The following is a 20,820-nucleotide window of genomic DNA, read 5'->3' as shown; positions in this document are numbered from 1 at the left end:
TCCACGAGGAGGCAATGGGTGGGGACTCTTCACGTTGGCAGTATGAACAATCTGGGAATATTGTGAAATGGACTTTTGAAAAAGCTGAGTCTGTTTTTTGGAGGTTCTTTGTCAAATACACAAGAGAATGAGACCCATACCTGTGAAAAATCATAGATGAAGTTTTAAAATACACATTTCAGTGATACAGTATGGATAAATTTGGACTGCATATGGCTTCTTATGTAAAAGAAAATTTCTTCTCCTTTTAGTAACACATTGTCGGCTGCCTGTGCTTTGCACCTTCTGCCATAAGCTCCTTAAAACAACCTGCTGCAATTCAAGAACTAGCCCTAGTAATTAAGATCAAATGAGCCAGATGAAGAAAATGAGCTGGGTGCAACACATGCCAGTGGAACCTAGCCTTTTCATATTTAAAAAGAGAGCCAGAAAAGAAAGAAAAACAGCTATTTGTCGATGGACTATGTGGAGGATTTAGATGCAATCTCTACTCAGGATTATTGTTAACATGTATGCATATATTTTAAATGATTCTGAGTTGATTGATTAGCTCTTGTGAAATACAGTGGATGTGGGCTGGGTGTGGTGGCTCACTCCTGTAATCTCAGCACTTTAGGAGGCTGAGGCAGGCGGATCACGAGGTCAGGAGTTTGAGACTAGCCTGACCAACATGGTGAAACCCTGTCTCTACTAAAAATAAAAAAGTTAGCCGGGCATGGTGGCACACACCTGTAATCTCACCTACTCAGGAGGCTGAGGCAGGAGAATCACTTGAACTCGGGAGGCGGAGGTTGCAATGAGCCGAGATCATGCCATTGCACTCCAGCCTAGGCGACAGGATGAGACTCCGTATCAAAAAAAAAAAAAAAAAAAAGAAAGAAAGAAATACAGTGCATGCCATTGGATCCCAGGACATTCCTGTGGAATAAAAATAGTAGTACTGAAAGCTCAACTAAATGCAATTTATTTCAGAAAAGAAAATAAAACATGGAGCAAATTTTAAATTTTTTGGAGGTTAAAAATTTTGGAGATTAACCTTAAAAGACTTCGGAGATACTCAGCCTTTTATCTTCATGTTATAAACCGAGAAGATGAGATTCAGAGAGAGAGGATACCTTCCCTTTGGCCACTGAGATAGAGACAGAGCTCAGATTAGGACGTGGGGTATTGACTCACTATTTCAGCAGTTTTCTAACTTGTGTGTGTATCAGAAACCACTGGAGGGCTTGTTAAAATACAGATCACTGGGAGAAACTTCAGACTTTTTCATTCAGCAGGTCTATGTCAGTCAGAGTGTATACATTTTCTTTCCAAACAAGTTTCTAGCTGAAGCTGATGCAACTTCTCTATAGTCCACTCTTGAGGAACCACTGGTTTTGTTCTTCTTTTCTTTACATTGGGATTTCTTAAAGTGTAGAAGAACCTATAGCAGAATCACCAGGAGAGGTAGTTATTATAAATATAGATCATATCATGCATCTCAGAGTTACTGAATCTGAATCTCTGGAGGTAAGATGCTGGTGTCTCCATTTTACACAGTTACTGCTGGTAAATTTCTATGTATGCCAAAATTTAAAAATCATAACACCTAACCACACTGCTGCACTTCAAAAAGTCAAAGACCAAACTTTCCAGTGAGGTGATGAAATTCACAGAGTTGCCGAACTTGTACTCCATCCTCTGAAAACTCCAAGTACATAGCCAAAGGGATGAAGCAGAATTAAAAAGCTGCATCCAAGGTGGAAAAATGAGAAGGGTGTCATACCTGTGCCAAATACCTCGAGGATTTGTGGTGAGATATTGTACAAATGGGACTCAATTGAGCAAGATGTTAAAGAGACGTCTTAACATCTAGAAAAAACACTACACCAGGGCGCGGTAGCTCAAGCCTGTAATCCCAGCACTTTGGGAGGCCGAGACGGGCGGATCACGAGGTCAGGAGATCGAGACCATCCTGGCTAACACGGTGAAACCCCCTCTCTACTAAAAAATACAAAAAACTAGCTGGGCGAGGTGGTGGGTGCCTATAGTCCCAGCTACTCGGGAGGCTGAGGCAGGAGAATGGCGTGAACCTAGGAGGCAGAGCTTGCAGTGAGCTGAGATCCGGCCACTGCACTCCAGCCTGGGCGACAGAGCGAGACTCCGTCTCAAAAAAAAAAAGAAAAAAGAAAAAAGAAAAAACACTACACTGGTAGGGTAAGTCAGGATTAAAATATATATATCATTATATATATATATCATTCTCTCTTTCTCTCTCTCTCTCTCTCTCTCGCTCTCTCTCTCTCTCTCTCTCTCTCTCTATATATATATATCAGCCAGACGTGGTGGCTCATGCCTGTAATCCCAGCACTTTGGGAGGCCGAGGTGGGCAGATCATGAGGTCAGGAGATCAAGACCATCCTAGCCAACTTGGTGAAACCCTGTCTTTACTAAAAATACAAAAATTAACTGGCTGCAGCAGTGGGTGCCTGTAGTCCCCGCTGTTTGGGAGGCTGAGGCAGAAGAATTGCTGGAACCCAGGAGGCAAAGGCTGCAGTGAGCAGAGATCGCACTACTGTACTCGAGCCTGGGTGACACAGCGAGACTCTGTCTCAAAAAAAAAAAAAAAGTCAGAACCCCACTAATACCCACTAACAATAGGGGAGGAGGTGGAGGCTAGTGTGAGGCAGAGAGTGTAAGATGTGAAACCCCTTCCCCCACTTGGAATAAGCTGCATTCTACAGAAGTAGCATGGTGATTCCTAGGTTTCCACGGTAATGGCCCATAGAGAGTCAGTTGTACATGAGGGCCTCACAACTTAGCCAAAGTACCAGGTGGGCAAAGTGAGGTATGGAGGCCCGGAAGCACCAGCCCAACAGTTTTGCTTGGTAACAATTATGAAGGAAAAACTGCTCAGAGACAGGATTCCTCTGCTTGGGGCCGCCCATATTCCAGGCTTTATCTGCAGTTACACAGGCTGAGTGATAACTGAACTGAAAATTTTGCTAATCAGCCTGGTGTTTTAAGACCTGCAGGAAGATTGTAACTTCAGATGTGTGGATTGTGAGGGAATTCAGGGAGTGCACATTTGCCTGTCATAGGAGGAAACCCAAGTCCGGATGAACTAAAGTTGTTAATTGTTCATGATAAAAATAGAAAGATATTCTGAAATATGTGAGGGGTCATAGAGGAAACACACCTGTGCTCTTCTAAAAATACGGCATATTACAGCTAACCAAATAATGACTATGACAAGGAATATTCCAATAGAAAAACAGGCAAGAAGCCTGAATAGGCAATTCACAGAAAACAAAAATAAACACTTGAAAAAATCTTGTTTCACTAAAGAAATGTAAATTTAAACAACGAGATGCCAACTTTGTGCCCACCATTTTTGCAAAAAATTTTAAAAGTGGAAACATTGAAAAACATATGAGGAAGTAGGCATTTAAATTCTTCTGGAGAAATTGTAGGGTATTTAGAATATAATCTTAGAAGGCAACTTTATAATATACATCAAAAGTCATAGGTGTTTATACCTTTTTTTTTTTTGAGATAAGGTCTCACTCTGTCTCCCAGGCTGGAGTGCAGTGGTGAGATCTCACTCACTACAACCTCCACCTCCCGGGTTCAAGTGATTCTCCTGTCTCAGCCTCCCGAGTAGCTGGGATTACAGGAACGAGCCACAATGCCCAGCTCATTTTTGTATTTTTAGTAGAGATGGTGTTTACCATGTTGGCCAGGCTAGTGTTTATACCTTTGAACTGATAATTCCATTTCTGGTAATTAATTCTAAATCAGCAATAATAATAAAAGAGACACAAAAAGATTTGCAGGTAAGGATGTACATTTATATTAGCGTATAGCTTGAAACAAATATCCAAATATATGATATATTTAAATGAAAAACAGTATGGAGTTTCTTCAAAAACTTAAAAATAGAGTTAGCATATGATTCAGCAGCCCCATTTCTAGGTATATATCCAAAGGAGTTGAAATCAGTATGTCAAAGAGATATCTGCACTCTGTGTTCATTTCAGCGTCATTCATAATAGCCAAAATATAGAAGCAACCTAAGTGTTCCTCAACAAATGAATGAATAAAGAAAATGTGATAGATATACACCAAAGAATATTATACAACCAGGAAAAAGAAAATTCTGTCATTACGACAACATGAATTCTGCCTGGGGGACATTATGTTAAGTGAAATAAGTCAGACATAGAAAGGCAAATACCACATAATCTCACTGTGTTGGCCCATTTTGCATTGCTATAAAGGAACACTTGAGGCTGAGTAATTTATAAAGAAAAGAGGTTAATTTGGCTTGCAGTTCTGAACGCTGTACAAGAAGCATGGTGCCAGCATCTGCTTCTGGTGAGGCCTCAGGAAGTTTCCATTCAGGGTGGAAGGTGAAGGGCAAGCAAGCACATCACTCGATGAGAGGGGGAGCAACAGTGAGAGGAGGGAGGTGCCAGTCTCTTTAACAACCAGATTCAGTATGAGCTCATTATCACAGGGAAGGCATCAAGCCATTCAGGATGGATCCACCCCCATGGCCCAAACACCTCCCATCAGGCTCTGCCTCCAATGCTAGGGATCATATTTCAACATGAGGTTTGGAGGGGACAAGCATCCAAACGATATCACTCACTTATATGTGGAGTCTAGAAAAATCAGTCTCATGAAACAGAGTAGAATGGTGGTTACCTGAGGTTTGAGAGGAGGAAAAGGGAGATACTGATCAAAGAGTGCCACGTTTCAGTTAGGCAAGAGGAATTAGTTTTGGTGATGAATAATAACATCTTACATATTTCAGAATTGCTAAGAGAATAGATTTAAATGTTTTCAGTGTAAAAATATAAGTAGGTGAGGTGTTGGATGTGTTAGTTTATTTTTAATTAATTAATTAATTAATTTTTGAGGTGGAATTTCAGTCTTGTTGCCCTGGCTGGAGTGCAGTGGTGCGATCTCGGCTCACTGCAACCTCCGCCTCCTGGGTTCACGTGATTCTCCTGCCTCAGCCTCCCGAGGAGCTGAGATTACAAGTGCCCGCCACCATGCCCAGCTAATGTTTTTTGTGTGTGTATTTTTAGTAGAGACGGGGTTTCACTATGTTAGCCAGGCTGGTCTCGAACTCCTGACCTCAGGTGACCCACCTGCCTCGGCCTCCCGAAGTGCTGGGATTACAGGTGTGAGTCACTGTGCCCAGCCTGTTAGTTTCATTTACTCTTTCTATAATATGTATATCTATATCTCGAAACATCACATAATACCCTATAAATATTTACAATTATTGTTTTTCAATTAGATGCATAAATTAAACACTTAAAACGGTGCTACATATCTAAAGTGAACCACTACATTGCCATAGCAGTTCCTGAAGAGTATCTAAGAATATAAAGCATGCTCACCATTTTAAAATGATACATTAGCTTAGCAAATTATATAACAAGTTTACATAAAAACTCAATATGTATGAAAGAAAAAGGACTAAAAGGATATACAGCAAAATGTTCTATATTTTCCACCCTTTGTACAGTGACAACACTTTTCTGATAGTTTTAAAATGTTGAAAATAGTCAATGCCTGGTTATATGAATTATTCTACATTATTACAGTGGAATACTATTAAAAAGTGTTAAAAAGACGGTAATGTATGGTTATTGACAGAATAATCACAAGATTAATTATTAGGTGAAAAACTAAAGTGAAAAATAGTGTATGACTATGTTAAGAAATAAGAATTTTAAAACAAGTTGGCCGGGCACAGTGGCTCACGCCTGTAATCCCAGCACTTTGGGAGGCCGAGGTGGGTGGATCACCTGAGGTCGGCAGTTTGAGACCAGCCTGGCTAACATGGTGAAACCACGTCTCTACTAAAAATACAAAAATTAACTGGATGTGGCGGTGGGCATCTGTAATCCCAGCTACTTGGGAGGCTGAGGCAGGAGAATTGCTTGAACCCAGGAGGTGGAGGTTGCGGTGAGCCGAGATCGCGCCACTGTACTCCAGCCTGGGGGACAGAACGATACTCCATCTCAAAAAGAAAAAAAAAATAGAATTTTAAAACAAGTCAGATAGAGCTAACACTGACTACATTCTCACTCCAAGCATACAGAAATGGTGAATAAAATATAGTAATCAGAATTATTTTCTATATGTATGAAGCTCACAAAAAAGCGGGGGAGTCCCTTTTCAAGAAATTAAGAGGAAATGGAAATCAAGTCACTAGGTTCACAAAATGAGAAAACTGCCATGACCTGTGGGAGTATTAGACTTAGAGGTTTTAAAGATTAGGGTCTGAGGTTTTAATGTCAATGTAGTGATAGACAATGTAGCCTTAGCACCCAAAAGAATGAGCTAGAAATAATATCCCTTTAGTAACGTTAGAATAGTTAGTTGCTCCTTTGTGGATCAGGGACTATAAAAGTATTTAAATTAGAGAACAAAAATTTTGCCTTTACTTAAGATTATGGGTAAAAAATAACAGTGCTCTTAGAGTAATTGAAACCTCAAACATGTGGTATATGTCGCTATGGAGTCTGAATTTACAATGACATCATAGTTCAAAAATTCCGACTTGAGAAATTAACGTAAAACTGGTTTTGGGCCAGGGAACTTCTAGGGTCAGCTAGCAGAGGCATATGTAAACTCACTCTGTTGGGATATTTCCGTAGAAACTGTTTTAGAAACTTCAGACTCCTTCTAATACAGCAGACTTTGGAAACAACAATATTAACTTTAAAAGAATTTGAGATAAGAGAACAATCTGAAAAAGACTTTCAGAAGAGCTTTAAAAATGTTTAGGCTGGGTGCGGTGGCTTATGTCTGTAATCCCAGCACTTTGGGAGCCTGAGGACAGAGGATTACTTGAAGCTAGGAGTTCAAAACTAACCTGGGCAGCATAGCGAGACTCTGTCTCTACAAAAAAATTTTAAAATCAGTTGGCCATGCTGGCACGTGCTTGTAGCCCCAGCTACTTGGGAGCCTGAGGTGGGAGGATTGCTTGAGCCCAGGAGTTCAAAGTTAGAGTTAGCTATGATTATGCCACTGAACTCCAACCTGTGTGACAGAGTGAGGCCCCAACACTGAAAAAAAAAAAAAAAAGTATAGGATGGTAGGTATTAAACAGGGCCATTGAATGAAACAGCTTTCAAAATGAAAATGAGATACATTTTTAGAATTGGTGAATTGAAATTGAAATATATATTTGAGGACATTGCACAAAATGCAGTTCTGAAAGCTGATGAAGAGACACGAAGGATAGAGTGAAAAGTTCCAACATAAGTTCTGTCTGACCTTTAAAACAGAATAGAGCTAGTGGGGGATAGACTGAGAATTTGTAGAGTGACATAAAACTTTCTTTTAAAGAGGTATAATAAGAATAATTCCACATCCAGACTCATCATAGTAAAGCTGCAGCTCACCAAAGGCAGACAGAAAAGTTAAAAATCATCATCATAAATTGTAACAAATGAAAAAAGACGTGGTAAATAGAAAATGAAATAAATTTAACTATACTAGTAATCACAATAAAGGTGAACAAATGTATTTACTAAAAGAGATTTAAATGTATCCCTTTAAACAGCATATATATATATTTATATATATATACATTTTTAAAAGTTTAAAAAGTAAAGGGATAGAAAGAGATGGGAAAAATACTAGCAAACACAGAATGTAATAAAGTTGTATAGGGATATTGCAATCACTCAGTATATAAGGCCAAGCAAACAAATTAACAGCAACAAAACAACAGGGAAAGGATTCCCTATTTAATAAATGGTGCTGGGAGAACTGGCTAGCCATACGCAGAAAATTGAAACTGGACCCCTTCTTTATACCTTATACAAAAATTAACTCAAGATGGATTAAAGACTTAAATGTAAAACCCCAAACTGTAAAAACCCTAGTAGAAAATCTAGGCAATACCATTCAGGACATAGGCATGGGCAAAGATTTCATGACAAAGACACCAAAAGCAATCGCCACAAAAGCAAAAATTGACAAATAGGATCTAATTAAAGAGCTTCTCGACCACAGAAGAAACTATCATCACAGCAAACAGACAACCCCATTAAAAAGTGGGCAAAGGATATGAACAGGCACTTCTCAAAAGAAGGCATTTATCTGGCCAACACACATGAAGAAAAGCTCAACATCACTGATAGAGAAACGCAAATCAAAACCACAATGAGATACCATCTCACACCAGTCAGAATGGTGATTAGAATACTTTTACACTGTTGGTAGGAATGTAAATTAGTTCAACCATTGTGGAAGACAGTGTGGCGATTCTTCAGAGACCTAGAAGCAGAAATACCATTTGACCCAGCAATCCCATTACTGGATATCTACCCAAAGACATATAAATTATTCTATTATAAAGATACATGCGTGCATATGTTCATTGCAGTGCTATTCACAATAGCAAAGACATGGAATCAACCCAAATGCCCATCAATGATAGACTGGATAATGTGTTACCTGTGTGGCATGGAATACTATGCAGCCATGAAAAGGAATGAGATAATGTCCTTTGCAGGGGCATGGGTGGAGCTAGAAGTCATTATCCTCAGCAAACTAATGCAGGAACAGAAAACCAAACACCACGTCTTCACTCATAAGTAGAAACTGAACAGTGAGAACACATGGACACAAGGAAGGGAACAACACACACTGGGGCCTGTTGGTTGGGGTCAGGGGGAGGAAGAGCAGTAGGATAAATAGCTAATGCATGCGGGACTTAATAGCTAAGTGATGGGTTGATGGGTACAGCAAACCACCATGGCACATGTTTCCCTATGTAACAATCTGCACATCCTGCACATGTACCCTGAAACTTAATTTTTTAAAAAAAGTTTATCACTTTAAAAAGATATCTAAAATGTATATTTAAAATTTTTAAACTTTAGAAAATAACTCAAGGTTCTCAGAAAAATCAGAAAATCAAAGTCTCACAAATAGTAAAGTATATATTAAATATAAGAACAAATGATGATGTTTATGGCAGCATATTTAGGAAAATTATACTAGAAAATTTTAAAAATGGAGAATAAATGCCTATAAGTGCCTCAGTTAAGATATTAATAAAACAGGCTGGGCGTGGTGGCTCACCCAGCCTGTTTTATTGGGAGGCTGAGGTGGGCAGATCAGGAGGTCAGGGGATCAAGACCATCCCGGCTAGGCTAGCACAGTGGAACACCGTCTCTGCTAAAAATACAAAAAAACAAAATTAGCTGGGTGTGGTGGTGGATGCTTGTAGTCCCAGCCACTCGGGAGACTGACGCGGGAGAATGGCATGAACCCAGGATGCGGAGTTTGTAGTGAGCTAAGATTGTGCCACTGTACAATCTCTGTTGCCTGGGCAACAGAGCAAGAATCCGTCTCAAAAGAAAAGAAAAAAATATTAATAAACCAGCATGGTAAATCTAAAGAAAATAAAAAATATAAGACAATGAATAATATGAAATTTTTAAAAAGCCTAATAGGACACAACCTAAAAATCATTTAAAGGAATTAATGAGACAGCCAAATACATGTTTTAAAAGATTTTGGAAAGTTTAATGAGACTAAAAATAAGAATTTGGGCTGACAATTAGAAGCTCTTAGAATGGAAATCATTGAAATTAAGAACTAAATGGATGGATCTAAATGGATGCAATAATAAATACAGAGAATTTGTTAACAGTATAACTCCAAAAAATACATTAAGAACAAAGCATAGAGAACAAAAGGGATAGAAAATGATAGAATTGGATATACAATAACATAAAAGATACAGTGAAAAAGTCTAGGAAATATGCAAGTATCCAGAAACGAAAGAATGGGCAGAAGCAACGTTTGAAGACATTGTGGCTGGAAATTTTCTCAAACGAATGGAAGACATCACACTACAGAATCAAGGAGCCCTAATAATCCTAAGCAGAGCTTTAAAAAATAAAAATAGCTTAAAGAGAAAAAGCAAATATAATCCATTCTAAACAGAAAAATTATTTGATAACTTTCAACTTCCTCATGAGAATCTCTCAAATAAAAGGGAATCCCTTATAATGATAATAGGTATCTATCTAAAGCCTACAGAAACACATTTCATGGTGAAACAGAATTGTCTTTAACATAAGAGTGAGGGTAAACCTTTTCTATTACCTCGTGTATTCAATAAGCGTGGAAGTCTTCGGTAGTATCCCAAGAAAAGAAAGAATCATAAAGGAAGTAAAACTCTTATCATTTGTACACCTGGTGTTTCTCTAAATAGAAAATCCAGAAAAGTCTACAAACTACTGCAAAAATAATGACTTTTAAAGGCACATTGAATATGCTATCAGATGCTAGAATTGATAGGCTCAAAAAGTAATCAAATAGAAAATATAAAGATAATGCTAAAAAGATTCAATTTACAATATCAGTGAATACTACCAGTTTTCTAGGAATAGCAAGAGATGCATATAACCTTTATGGAGAAAAATTTTAAACTTTTTCAAAGGATGTAAGAGAAGACTTAATGAAAATGGATATACTCATGCCTCATATATGAGAAGACTATTATAAAGATGATTATCCCATACAAATTAACCTCTAAATTCAGTGAAGTTCCAAAAACATAAGTTTCTTGTGACTACTATAACAAATTCCCACAACTCCTGTGGCTTAAAACAATAGAAATTTATTTTCTTGTGATTTGGGAGGCCAGAAGTACAAAATCCATCACTAGACTGAAATCAAGGTGTTGGTAAGGTTCTGTAACCCTAGACTTCTAGGGGAGGATCTGTTCCTTATTGCCTTCTGCAATTCCTTAGCTTGTGGCTCCATCACCTCAGTCTCTATCTTCATGTTGCCCTCTCTTCTATTTGCTTGTGTGTCTAAATGTCCCTCTACCTCCCTCTTTTAGGATACGTGTAATTGCATTAGGGCCCAACTAAGTAATCTAGGATAATCTCCCTATCTGAAGATGTTTAACCCAATCACATCTGCAGAGACTCTTTTTTCTACCAATAAGGAACGATTCACAGGTTCTAGGAATGAGAATATGGATATCTTTTGGGGTAGGGGGATTTTTTGGCCTCCTACAAGCTGGACTCTTGTCTCCAGAGATTCATGTACATCTCACACACAAAGTGTATTCAACCCATTCCAATATTGCCAGAAGTCTCAACCCATGCAGCATCAACTCAAGTCCAAAATCTCACCCAACTGTCATCAGTTTAAAAGTCTCAAATCTCATCATCTAAATCAGGTATGGGTGGGGTGCAGTGGCTCATGTCTGTAATCCCAGCACTTTGGGAGGCTGAGGTAGGCAGATCACTTGAGATCAGGAGTTTGAGACCAGCCTGGCCAACATAGTAAAACCCCGTTTCTACTAAAAATACAAAAATTAGCCCAGCGTGTTGGCACATGCCTGTAATCCCAGGTCCATGGGAGGCTGAGGCAGGAGAATAACTTGGGAGGCAGAGGTTGCAGTGAGCTGAGATCGTGCCACTGCACTCCAACCTGGGCAACAGGGTTACTCTCTCAAAAAAAAAAAAAAAAAAAAAACCCCAAAAAATCAGGTATGGCTGAAACTCTGGGTATGATCTGTCCTGGGACAATATATGATAGTGCTGAAGAGATGAGGCATGTAACCCATGGATCACTTTAAATATCTCAAAATTTGTATCTGTAGATCTGTGAAATTAGAAAACAAGTTACCTGCTTCTAAAATACAATGGTGAGATGGGTGTAGTGTAACAGTTGCAGACATTTGCATTCCAAAAGGTAGAAAATAGAAGGAATAAAGGGGTCATTTGTGCCAAGCAATTTCAAAGTCTAGTAGAGCAAATTCCACTGGGTTTCAGGACCTGAAAGTAATTCCCTGAGGGTTCCTGGCTCTGGTCTATTTCCCTGTGATTGCAGCACCAGCCTCTAAACCCAAGGCTCTTCCCTCAGTCATTCTTCCTTTTCCTTTAATGTAGCATATGCTTGTAGGTGAATAATTTTATTAGCCTGTTTCCATCTGGTAGTTACTTTAGTCCCACCAGACAGTGTTTCTTCTAGCATAGCATTCTCAAAAATTCCGTGGGTCTCCTATGTGTGTTATGGGGATTCATGCCATTAATCAAGAGGTTCATATACAAATCTTCCCTGGAAAATCACATCTCTATTCTCAGCTTCTGCTGATATATTTGAAGTGATCCATGAGTTACATGGCCAGTCTCTTCAGCAGTATCAAAGTTTATCCAATCCCACTTTTGGTTTTTCTGAAGCACACTTTCTTAATAGTGACTCTCCCTATTGTAGCATCTTTGCAATCTGGATAGGTTGAGAATTTCCCAAATTATTGTGCTCTGGTTCCATTTTGCTTAATATTTCATTTCTTAATTTATCCCTCCCCTCTCATGTTTTAGTATAAACTGCAAGAAGAAATCAGACTGCACCTTCAACACATCACTTGAAAATATTATCAGATAAATATCCAAGTTCACCCATGTAGAAAGTATAAGTTCTTTCTACCGATGGTGCAACACAAATTGGCTATTATCTACCACTGGATAACAGTTAGCATCTTTCTTCCATTTTCCAATAATATGCTCCTTATTTTCTTTGAACCTTAACAACAGTGTCTTCAACATTCATATTTCTACAAACATTCTGTTTATGATAATGTATCTTTCAGATGATATAGACATTTTCTACTGTGTTACCAGTTTCTTCCGGGGCTTTACAATGGCCCCTTTAACATCCGTATTTTTATCAGAAGTAATGGAAGGCAATCAACACTTTTTCTATCACGCACCACAGAATTCTGCCCAACTCTATTCAGTGTCAGATTCCAAATCCACTTCCACGTTTTAGGTATTTGTTGCAGTAGCACTCCACTTCCAGGTACCAAAATTTGCATTAGTTTCCTATGGCAGCTGTAACAAATCACCACAGTCTTGGTGGCTTAAACAGAAATTTATTCTTTCACAATTTTGAAATTCAGAAGTCCAAAGTCAGTATCACTGGACTGAAATCAAGGTGTTGGGAGGGCCATGTTCCCCCTGGAGGCTCAAGGAGAGAATCGGTTCCTTGCCTACTGTCATTCCTTGGCTTGTGGCCACATCACTCCAATCTGCCTCTAAATGTCATATTCTCATGTGTGTGTGCTTAAATTTCCTTCTGCCTCCCTCCTACAAGGATGCATGCAATTACATTTGTAATCCATCTAGATAATCCAGGATAATGTTCCCATCTAAAGATCCTTAACCTCATCATGTTTGCAAAGACCCTTTTTCCAAATAAGGAAAAATTCATAGGTTCCAAGGATTATGACAGGGATATCTTGAGGCAGGAGAGGGTATTTTCTAGCCTACCATAATATCCTAACAGTATTTCTTTGAGATTGATAAATGGATCCTAAAATTCATATGGAAAAATAAAAGTATCAAGAACAGACAAAATAATTTTGAAGAAAGAGAATAAGAATGTAGTGACTCATCTTTTGAGATATTAAAACTTATAAATAAGATTTAAGAAATGAGACATCATGGTGTGATGGGAAGAATAAACAAATAGACTAGTGGATTGGAATAGATATTTCAGAAAGTGACCTATGAAGATAAGGGAATTCGGTAATGACAGAGTTGGCAGTACACATCAAAGTGCAAAAGATAGGTTATTCAATACATGATATTTGGACAATTAGCTCTCCAGATGGTAGAAAGTAAAATTAAATTTCTACTCAATGTGACATACAGTATCTTCCATATGGATTAAAGATCTCAATGTTACTAGCAAAACTTTAATCTTTTAGATGAAAATATCTTTATTAACTTGATGCAAGATAGGATTGTTTATTTAAGAAATGAAATCTTACACCTTAAAGTAAAAAAGAAAGAGATGTGACTAAATTAAAATTATCAGCTTCTTTGGTTCTAAACCAAAACACCACCAACAAAGTGTAAACACAAGCTGTAGATGGAGAGAAGATATTTGCAAATCATCTAACCAACAAAGGTTGGTATGTAGAATAGAGAAATAACTCTTGCAAATATTTGAGAAAAAGCCAAAAGCACCTAATAGAATAATGGATATAGGGTAAGCACATGGAAGTTAAATAAACAATAAGGCGCTCAGTCATACTTCACATCTATTTCTATGGCAAAAGAAAAGTTTCATAATATCAAATATAGATGAAGCTGTTAGCAAATGAAAACTTGTATAAGCTGCTATAAATTGCTATAATCATGTTGGTAAGTTATTTGTCATTATGTAGTAACACTGAAGATGTGCATATTCTATGACTTAAAAGTTTTCCAATTAGGTTTATATTCTTGAGCAGTGCTGTTCAAAAGAATTCTTGGTGTTGATGGAAATGTTTTCTATTAGTACTGTCCAATAGGGTAGTCACAGCTCAGAAGGTGACTAAGAGAGCTAATGAGTACCTGAAGTGTGGTTAGTGTAACAAATGAATGCTTAGTTTTTTATATTTTCAGTAATGAAAATTTAAATCACACCTGTGGCTAAAGGATACTGTATTGTTCAGCACGGCTTTAGAAAAACTCTCATAGGTGTATAAAGACATGTCTGGAAAGATGGACAATGCTGCATTTTCCCTAAGAGCTATAAATGGGAAACATTGCAAATAAGAAAACAAATCTGGGTACTCATGGGCAGTTGAGATGAATGAACTGGAACTATACTTACTACACTGACTGGGGTGAACACCAAGCTGCTGTAACAATGAGAACCTAAAATTATTTGGCAGAAATAATGTAAGTTCACATACTTTTCTCACATAACTAAGTCTGTGTAACAGTCCAGTTTGGTGGGATAGATCTGTCATTTGGGAACTTGGTCTCTTCTCTCTTTTGTTCTGTCATAACCTAGAGGCATAGTCCTCATCTCCATGATGAAAGCTAGATGATGAGTGAGATCACATGCAAGATGGCAGGAAAATAAAAGACAAGAGGAATCAGATAACTATTTTCTTTTAAGAAAGTGTGCAAGGAGTGGCACGCGTCATTTCTGCTAGCACATTCTCTAAAACCCTAGTCACATGGGAGCTGCAAAATTTGGTCACCAGGAAGCTGTGACTTCGGAAACAAAAAGCATATTTGGAGACAACAGCAGTGTGCTTTGGTCTCCTTTACTGGCCATCAAATATCTGTGCACACATTTCTTCCCACGCATAGAACATTCATTTCACAAGATAGACAATTCAAAGTCTCAGCCTGTTACGGCAAACAATTCAAATCCACAATTTCTGGGTGAGATGTGGTTGTCTCCATTGGCTCTGAGCATGTCTCCTCATGGCCTGGCAACCTGTGAAGGCAAATTGTTGTCAGCCTATCCTCCTGGACTATGACATAGACATACCTAGAATGTGATACTGGGGAAGAACGGCAATGGATCTCCCTTCAGTGACCCATAGAAGTTAGCAAATATTGGCAGCCGGTGCCTGCAGACTCCTTGCCTGGTAAGTCAAGTTGCTTGCCTGAGAAGTAAGTTGCTTGCTTCGCCCATCTGCCTGTACCTCGGTCTACTCTCTTTGTTTTATCTCTGTTTTTTAAATAGAGACAGGACTGTGCTCTGTCACCCAGGCTGGAAGGCAGTGGTACCATCACAGATCACTGTAGCCTCAACCTTCCCAGCTCAAGTGAACTTCCCGCCTTAGCCTCCTGAGTACCTGGGACCACAGGCATGCATGACCACACCTGGCTCATTTTTTGAATTTTTGTAGAAATGGGATCTCATGATGCTGCTCAGTTTGGTCTTGAACTCCTGGCCTCCAGTGATCCTCCTGTGGGATCAAGCCTGAGCCACCATACCTGACCCTAGTTCTACTCTCTTGTTGAGTAATTCCTGTGTCTATTTTTCTTCCAGGTTCCTGTCTTGACCTCTGACAGTTTCTTTATCCATTATCATCTTGTGTCACATGTGAAGTGGACATTAGAGAATAAACCATTCTTTGGTACTTCAAGGGTGAAACAATTGTGGAATTTTGCAAGTCAAACTTTTGGGGTTTTTTGTTTTGTTTTGTTTTGTTTTGTTTGCTAGTATAATGCTCTCAAAAATATTGTGGGCTTCTAATGCATTTATTTCCTGTTCATTTCTTGTTCCAATGACCACATTGGAAGTTCCTTATAGATAGTTTTCTTAAACTGTACCTCCTTTATTTTCTGACTTCTGTGCTCCAGTGACACACTAAAGAAGATGAGGCATTGGAGGTGGCCCAAGATGAAAGCCATAGAGAATTTAAAAGGCAAACAGATCAAAAGATGGGCTGCTGTTTATTTTGTCCATACTCTGGAAATTCTAAACCATTTCAGTGATAAAATATACCCCTAGCCAGGGCAGAGAACTTCTATATCTCCCAATTTCTGAGGGACACGTGCCTTACCTATTCTTCTCTCCCTCAATATAATGCTTGTTCCCCTAAGATCATTGAAAATGATAAGCTTTTATGGGAAGGTAACAGCGTTAATTTTATGTTTGCCCCAGGCTTTTCTGTGTTTGACTGAAAATTCTTGGTCTGCATTTGAAAAAAGTCAATTCTTGCCTGAACTCATTTCTTTTTTGGTAATACTCTCCGAAAATCAGCAGAAGAACTGCCACTGAATTGTAATAATCTGTGCCTGTACAGTGACAGACTTGGAAAGCATTTGACCTGGATTCTAAGTTATCAAAGACAGTAGTTGCACCAAATGTCTTTTTTTCTTTTCTTTTCTTTTTTGAGACAGAGTACTTACTCTGTCACCCAAGCTGGAGTGCAGTGGTGTGATCTCAGCTCACTGTAAACTCCGCCTCCCAGGTTCAAGCAATTCTCCTGCCTCAGCCTCCCCAGTAGCTGGGATTACAGGCACATGCCATCAGGCCTAGCTAATTTTTGTATTTTTAGAAGAGATGGGTTTCACCATGTTGGCTGGTATCTAACTCGTGGCCTCAAGCAATCCTCCCACCTTGGCATCCCAAAGTGCTGGGATTACAGACATGAGCCACTGTACCCAGTCCCAAATGTCTTAACTATAGCACACCAAAAGCCACTTGTTTCTCAGTCTACAATGTTGTTTTCTTGCTGTCAGACACCTGGCCAAATGATAAATGCCACCTACTTTTGATTTTTATGTTGGTGGGTTTTACTTCTCATACCAGTATTTTAAAATACTAAAAATATAAGAAAAATTGAACAAGGAATATAGGGAAATACAGCTGAATAGCAGTCTACACTATTCATTCCCCACCCTACAGGAATGCCAAATTTTAACAACTAACTACACATAAAAAGCACTATTATAAGAGCCAAAAACAGGTGAGCAATCACAATACCTGGTTTTAACTTTATATCACTGAAAGAGTCATTGAAAAGGGCAGTAAAGACAGTCTTGCACTGCCTACACCACCCCTCCCCTATCCCCTTGCAGTGGTGATGGAGAATCTGTGCTCTTGGGAGAGGGAGAAAGCAGCAATCGTGAGGCTTTGCCTTGATCTTTGTGCTGCTCTGTCACAGTGAAGGGCAGAACCAAGCTGTGCTCAGCTGATGTCTACCCATGGAGGAAGAATTTGGACTGCCCCTAGCCAGAGAGGAATCACTCATCCCAGAGGTTAGAGCTTGAGTTCTGCCAAGCCTTGCCAACACAGGTTTTAGTGATCTGGGGTCTCTAAGTGAACTTGAGGTGCAGTCTAGGTCACAGGGACTGCAATTTCTAGGCAAGATACAGCGCTGAGCCCAGCGAACTGGAGAAGCATGAGATCTACTGCAGCCAGGGGAGCTAAGGGAGTGCTTGTGCCACTGCTCTGCCACCCTCTGGTAGCAGCTACATGGCACAGAGAAATTGCTCACTTGGGAGAGGAAGAGCACAGTGACTGGGAACGTTATGTAAAACTCAGTGCTGCCTTGTCACCTGGCAGGATTCATCATCTGCTGACTACAGAGCCCCTGCACCTTGAACAATCAACAGCAATACCCAGGTAATGTACTGTAAGCACAGAATTCTGAGACCTGTTGGCTTCACGTATGACCTAGCACATTCCCAGCTGTGGTGGCTATGGTGAAAGACTCTTTCTGTTTAAGAAAAGCAGGGGGGAAAGTAAAGGGCACTCTGTCTTGCACATTAGGTACCAGCTCAGCCACAGTGGGGTTGAGCACCAAGCACACTCTTGGGGTCTCCAACTCCAGGTCTAGGCTCTTGGTCAGCTTTTCTGGACTTGCCCTGGGCCAGAGGAGAGCCCACTGCCCTGAAGGGTGAGTCTCGGGCCTCGCAGCACACATCACAAGCTGACTGAAGAGCACTTGGGCTTTGAGAGGGAAGAGTGAGAAGGGCTTTGTCTTGTGGTGTGAGTGCCAGCTTAGCCACAGTAGACGAGAACACTAGGTAAATTTCTAAAGGTTTTGACTTCAATCAACGGCTCCCAGACAGCATTTCTGGACCCACCTGGGGCCCGGGGGAACTCATTGCACTGAAGGGAAGGACATAAACCTGGCTGGCTTTGCCAACTGCTGATTGTAGAGCCCTAGGGCCTTGAGCAAACTTAGGCAGGTAGTTATTACAGTGGGCCTTGGGTGAGACTAGTGCTATTCTGGCTCAGGTCTGAACTAAAACAGTCCCAGTGGTGGTGGCCACAAATGTGCTTGTGTTTCCCCACCTCTAATTCCAGGAGGCCCAGCACAAAGAGAGAGAGACTTTGTTTGGGAAAAAGTAAGGGAAAATAACAATGTCTGTGCCTGGTAACCCAGAGAATTCTTCCAGATCTTATCCAAGATACCAAGGCGTAACTCTATGAATCTGCAAGAACCACAGCATTGTTAGTTTTGGGACCCAAGTCCCTTTGAATAACTGGAATGCCTTCTCAAGAAGGTTGGGTACTAATAAGCTCAGACTGTGACATCCACAATAAATGCCTAATTACTCAATGCCCAGACAATGGTATTCATCTACAAGCATCAAGATCATCCAGGAAAATATGACCTCACCAAATGAATTAAATAAGGTACCAGGGACCAATCCTGGAAAAACAGATAGATGTGACCTTTCAGACAGAGAGTTCAAAATAGCTATGCTGAGGAAGCACAAAGAAATTTAAGATAGCACAGAGAAAGAATTCAGGATTCAATCAGGTAAATTTAACAAAGAGGTTGAAATTATTAAAAAGAATCAAGCAGAAATTATAGAGTTGAAAAATGCAGCTGACATACTGAAGAATGCATCAGAGTCTCTTAATATCAGAATTGATGAAGGAGAAGAAAGAATTAGTGAGCTTGAAGGCAAGCTATTTGAAAATACACAGAGGAAGCAAAAAATAAAGCATAGCTATAGGATCTAGAAAATAGCCTCAACAGTGCAAATCTAAGAGTTATTGGCCTTCAAGAGGAGGCAGAGAAAGAGAAGGGGGTAGAAGCTTTATTCAAAGAGATAATATCAGAGAACTTCCCAAACCCAGAGAAAGATACCAGTACTCAAGTATAAGAAGATTATAGAACACCCAGCAGATTTAACCCAAAGAAGCCTACTACAAGGCATTTAATAAACTCCCAAAGGTCAAAAATAATGAAGGGATCCAAATAGCAGCAAGAGAAAAGAAATAAGATACAGTGGAACTCCAAACATCTGGAAGCAGACTTTACAGTGGAAACCTTTACAGGCCAGAGAGAGTGTCATATATCTAAACTGTGGAAGGAAAAATCTTTTACACTGGAATAGTATGTCTGATGAAAATATCCTTTAAGCATGAAGGAGAAATAAAGACTTTCCCAGACAAAGAAAAGCTGAAGGATTTCATCAACACCAGACCTGTTCTACAAGACGTGCTAAGGGATTATTTCAATTAGAAAAAAACATGCTTGCTTCAGCAGCACATATACTAAAATTGAAATGATACAGAGAAGATTAGCATGGCCCTGCACAAGATTGACATGCACATTTGTGAAGCATTCCATATTTTTTCATGACCAAGAACCCAAAAGCAAATGTATTAAAAACAAAGAAAAATAGTTGGGACTTAATTAAACTAAAGAGCTTTTGCATGGCAAAAGGAACAGTCAGTGGAGTAAACAGACAACCCACAGAGTGAGAGAAAATCTTCACACTCTCTACATCTGACAAAGGACTAATATCCAGAATCTACAAGGAACTCAAATCGGTAAGGAAAAAGCAAACAATCCCATCAAGAAGTGGGCTAAGAACAGGAATAGACAATTCTCAGAAGAAGATATACAAATGGCCAACAAACATATGAGAAAATGCTCGACATCACTAATGGTCCTGGAAATACAAATCAAAACCACAATGCAATACCACATTACTCCTGCAATGATACACAGAAAAATACATAATATTGTAACACTGTAAGAATGTGGTTGAAATTACTCATATCCTAAGTAGAAAGACTAAAAGATGAACCACTCAAAGATAATAAGTACAACTTTTTAAGACATAGTACAAGAAGATATAAACAAAATCAGCAAAAAGTTTAAAAGCAGGGAACAAAGCAAAGTTTAGAGCTCTTGTTAGTTTTCTTTTTGTTTATGTATACAGTGTTAAGTTTTTATCAGCTTACAATCGTGGGTTATAAAATAGTATTTGCAAGCTTCATGGTAACCTCAAATTGAAAAACATATAATGGATACATAAAAAATTAAAGCAAGAAATTAAGTCACAAAACCAATCACCTTCCCTAAAAAGAAGATAGAAAGGAAGGAGAGAAGGATGAGAACACCACCACCACCAAAGAAAACCCAGAAAACAAATAACAAAATTGCATGAGTAAGTCCTTATCAATATTAACACTGAATATAAAACTGAGTATAGAAGGAACACACATCAACATAATAAAAACCATATATGACAGACCTACAGCTAGTATCATACTGAATGAGGAAAA

At 39.1% G+C, this 20,820-nt stretch overlaps 1 non-coding gene across 1 annotated transcript; it reads left to right on the top strand.

Moving 5' to 3' along the window:
- The first annotated feature begins 19,780 nt into the window (after positions 1 to 19,780).
- LOC117082950 lies at positions 19,781 to 19,882 on the top strand. The gene has a single exon (XR_004436863.1). It is a non-coding gene; the product is annotated as a U6 spliceosomal RNA (small nuclear RNA).
- The last annotated feature ends 938 nt before the right edge of the window (positions 19,883 to 20,820 follow it).

The sequence above is a fragment of the Trachypithecus francoisi genome, unplaced genomic scaffold (assembly GCF_009764315.1).
Source record: "Trachypithecus francoisi isolate TF-2019V2 unplaced genomic scaffold, Tfra_2.0 Lachesis_group9, whole genome shotgun sequence".
NCBI lineage: Eukaryota > Metazoa > Chordata > Mammalia > Primates > Cercopithecidae > Trachypithecus > Trachypithecus francoisi.
The sequence above is the reverse complement of the archived record's forward strand: the minus strand, read 5'-3'. Positions and strand labels throughout refer to the sequence as shown.